Raw genomic sequence first — 4,500 nt, forward strand, 5'->3', positions numbered from 1 at the left:
CGCAGCGCCAGGCGGCTCTGCCCCCCGAGCCCCTCCACAGCGAGAGCCGCGGTGCTGCAGCCCGGTCCGGACCCGCCCGAGAAAAGGCCTCGTTGGCCGCCCCGTAACGCGTCGCAGGATGTTGGCGAGGTTCGTTAAGTAAAAAGGTCAAGTACCAGTTTTAAGGAAATCGGTTCAAAGCCTTTTTTAAATGTGAAAACGTGCAGTTCGTTACGATCACCTCTACTGAAAGATCATTTAAGGATACCGAGGTAAAAACTGGCACCTGCAAGTTACTGCAGCTGAGAGGAAGCAGCGCAATAGATTTCTAAATACTCATTTAATAATAAACTTCAGCAAATGTGTTATGAGCAATAAAAATACCCTGTTTTTCCAAGCGGCAATTGCCTGAATGAATTGCAGAAATGCTGTATTAATGCCTTCTGAAAGACTTGGAGACAAAACTAGAATCACCCTCTGAAGAGCCGAAAATGTTTGAAGTTCGACTTCGCTGTTGAAAGGGAAATACTCAGTCAGTGACACAAGGAAAAGGAAACGTAAGTTTGGAATCCGTGCTGTCACAATGTGTTATGACACCGTACGCAGCAGGCTTTCTGCCCGTTCCTTCGCACTTCCACGCCCTTGTGTTTCCATATACTGCATTTTAAAATAAATTACTAAAAAGACAGAGCAATATTTATGGATAATTCTACCTAAACAATGAGAGTGACAATCACACCCACCAATGTATTATTTCTACTGTCGGTAGATTCCCAGTAAGAAGTCAAACAAGTTAGCTTGAGCACTAGTACGACTGAAGACTTGCACATTTATTTGCGTTTGCTGAATCAGCCGAATAACTTGACTAAAACCGAATCTTTTGTTTGCTTTTTGTCCAACATTTATATGATTTGAAAATAAAGAACTGAAGAAAAAAAGCCATCGTCACACACATTTTAGTGTGTGAATTAATAGAGAAGTTCAAAAAGAATTACCGTAGCATAATTATAGGTTCTCTCAAAATAGCACAAGTTCTCAGTGATACATGTATATAAAGATAATCCTTGTAATTTACCCTTTTCATATAAAATATGAGGTAATTCCTCCTCTATCACCATTATTTCTGTAAAATACACACTTGGTCATACTGTTACCAAGTAAATGTGACTCTAAGAGGCTTTTCATACTTATTTCTTCTGATTGCCGTCACAAATACAGTTATTGTCTGTGTAAGCAGATTCACTTTCCAAATAATGGAACTGTGTTACGCACTAAAGGTTGCTGTGTGCTTTTCAGTTCCTGCTCATCTTGAAATCACAAAACTGCTGGGAGAAGCAATAGGGTACGAGCAGCATTTACTTCTACCAGGCAGTTTTGAAACCAAAGCAAATATGCAGCGACTCAGCTTTTACGCATAGTAAGCTACTGCTGCTACGCATGCTTGTGAAGTTAAAACCAGCATTTAAAAATAAAGGTGCATGTTTGTGTTCTCAATAATGCATTAGTAGGTAAGAAAAAACCCAAGGCTTTTAACTTAATGTATCTTGCCACAGTTGTGATTTTTTCCTGCTCCTCTCATTAGGGAGGTCTGCTAGCCAGTGTTAATTTCTCCTGCTTCAGCTGATTCAGGCTGTGTGGCAGAGGCAGCAAGGGAATGCTTTTAATCCCACCAATATTTATATTCATGTTGATTTTACCACTGGGATGTCCATGTCAGTAAGGTTAGTATTTTGCCCCCGAACCGCTTCACACCAGTCCTTTAGAAAACCTGCACTCCCAGTACAATGAAGCGTGTGTTATAAAGCAGCAGAAGCAGCTGCCACTTAGGAATGGAATTTCAAAGCCAGTACCCCAGGCTCAGCAAAGGTTAAGGTTCATTTTCCTCGGCAGCAATGCAAAGAAATGTAACTGAGGGCACCAGGTGCAGCACACTGCCTCCTCCTGAACCGCAACTGCAGCCATGGGAAAGAATTTCAGAGGTTTATCTAGTTCATAGCAGTCTCTCTGCAACATTACTTCAACTCACTCTCTCCTCTTACTATCAACTTCTCACTGAAAATCCTGGCTGTGCTATCACCTTTCTGCTGATAAATATTTTACTATGCTTCATTAGTTTCCAGAGCAAACATCTTATCTTTGAGCTCCGGCGTATTTAGCTTCCAAATATAAACATAGCAGTAACATACCTTACAAACTTATGAAGCCCACTGTCTCCTAAAGAATGTAATCTTCAATATAAAATGCCCTGTGTTGCTACAAAAGCAATCAGTAAACCCAGCAATGTTTTTAATTACACCATTTATTTCATGTTTATATTTGTGAGATGGGATTGAGAAACTACTCCCTGGGAATGCTAATGGAAACTTCTTCATATAGCAAGTAATTTATGTAATAGTGTAAAAGCCACACCGACCAAGTTTATCGAGCTAAGTAGCCTGTTCCCAGAACAGATGGGGATGCTCGGGCCTTTATCTGGTATGTTCTCCCAGTTTCCGGTTGTCAGTGATTTAAGAACTTTGAAGACAAGAGGGTGAATCCAAACCATTGCATTAAGCAGGCACGGGAAGACCTATATTCCACGAACTGAATCCCTTTTAGACCCCACTTAGTATTTTGGGCTTTGTAATATCCTACTGCAGTGATTCTTCACTTTGCCTTTTGAGCCATTTGTTACAAAAGTGTTATTCCTAGACAAAAAGTGATTTATGACACTAGGACAAAGTGTTATTTCCACGTTCCACTGCAATACTGATACCCCATTAAAAAATATAGCACAGCAATGATATTAATTGCCCCCCACAACAACCAACTCTCTCATCACCAATAGCTTTAACCAGTCTGTTTCTCTTCTAACCTGAAACAGAATCAATGGCAACTATTTAATAGAGAACGAAGAATAAAGTTGAAAACCACAAGGTTTATCACCACACAACTCATTCCAGCAAGAGTCTTTGCTTGCATTAAAGTCATTAATGCTTTCAGAACAACCTGGTATATTACAGTATGCAAAAGATAAATTGACACAAAGGTTTAAGGTGCAGACTTTCAGAAAGCATGCTCATTTTCAAAACTGAGCTCAAAGTCATTTGGGCCTTCACGACACAAAACAGGAACTATTTGAAGAAATTTTAAGAAAAATTAGCTGTACAGGAGTCTAGCAAGACCTGCATTCTCATTGCATCCTGATCCCTGTAAATGAAGTAACACACAAGCAGAATTTCTTATGTTTATCAATTGCTGCTAAAGATGATTCATCACATTTAAATTCTTTCACTCGAGCTTCATATCATCAGTCTTTCATCTAAGTTATCACATCTGCAAAGAATTAATAATAATTTAATATTAAAAAGCAACTAAATTATGCTGTGTGGTACCTAACATGCAATAAAAACTTTCATGCAGAAAACATGAAGTAAAAAAAAAAAAAGTTGAAAGGACCAAACAGCGTAATCAAACCAATAAGCTAGTGCATTTTCACTAGAAAAAAAAAGCATCTCTAACAATACATTTGCTTCATGTTTCCTATTTTTACTTTCTCCCCCTCACCATCTGCTTCTGTTCTGCTTTTTTCTTCCAAAAAGCATGCACCTCGTTTAGCTTCACTTACCCCATCACAGAATTCAGACTGAATAGAAACAAAATTCCCAATGCAACAGCCAAAAAAGCACTACCTATTCATAAAAGGCCTTCTAAAAATAGCTCATTTTTCGTACAATAATTTAATCTTGAAGAGAAACAGTCCATATTGATTCAATGCTTTGCTACACACATCACCTAAACAAAGGAAGTTGAGGTTTTTGGCTGTCAGCACCTTTGTATTGTACCTCTGCCTCAGTGCTGCCATTTTGCCAAATCTTCCCCCCTTCTTTTGGTAGCCAATACTGAATCCCACAAGAGTGAGATACAAATGTGAAGAAAGAGGGTGAATTACAGAACACATAAGAATTTCAGCTACTTCCAGTATTCTTCAGGAAAGAGACAGAGCTACTCCTTCCAATCATGGCAGTCACCTAAGCAATGCTCAAGTGGATTGCTGTTTCTCTAGGAAAACTCGGAATACAAGAGCTCCTTAGGATTTAGCAACACCGGCGGCACAGCTCGTTGTGGGTTCCCATCCTCCCTGGCTGTCCTCCTCAGGACAAACATCATCAGTTCATCTGTCTGCAAGCAGCTAAAGGAGAAGTACGCTATTTGGTGGGTTTGTAGCAGTTCCAACTAAATGTAAAAGTACTATTTACTGCACCAATGCGATACCTCCACGCTGCTAGTCTGATAAGAGTAGAATCCCACTTAGATCAAGACATGAGATGACTCGGTTAGCTCTGCTGGTAACATTTAGCTGGAAATCTACCCCCAGCGCCACTGAACTACCGCTTCTGGTGAAAAATTTAAGACGGTTTTCTTCTCCCTAGTGAGACCTGCGTGAAAATAAAAACGTTTTGGGGAGAAAATCCTCACAGAGACGCCCAGCGGCGCCTGAGGGAGCCGCAGCTCCGCCGGTGGAGGCCCCCCAACCCCATG

The sequence above is a fragment of the Egretta garzetta genome, unplaced genomic scaffold (assembly GCF_000687185.1).
Source record: "Egretta garzetta isolate BGI_Z169 unplaced genomic scaffold, ASM68718v1 scaffold34, whole genome shotgun sequence".
Lineage (NCBI taxonomy): Eukaryota > Metazoa > Chordata > Aves > Pelecaniformes > Ardeidae > Egretta > Egretta garzetta.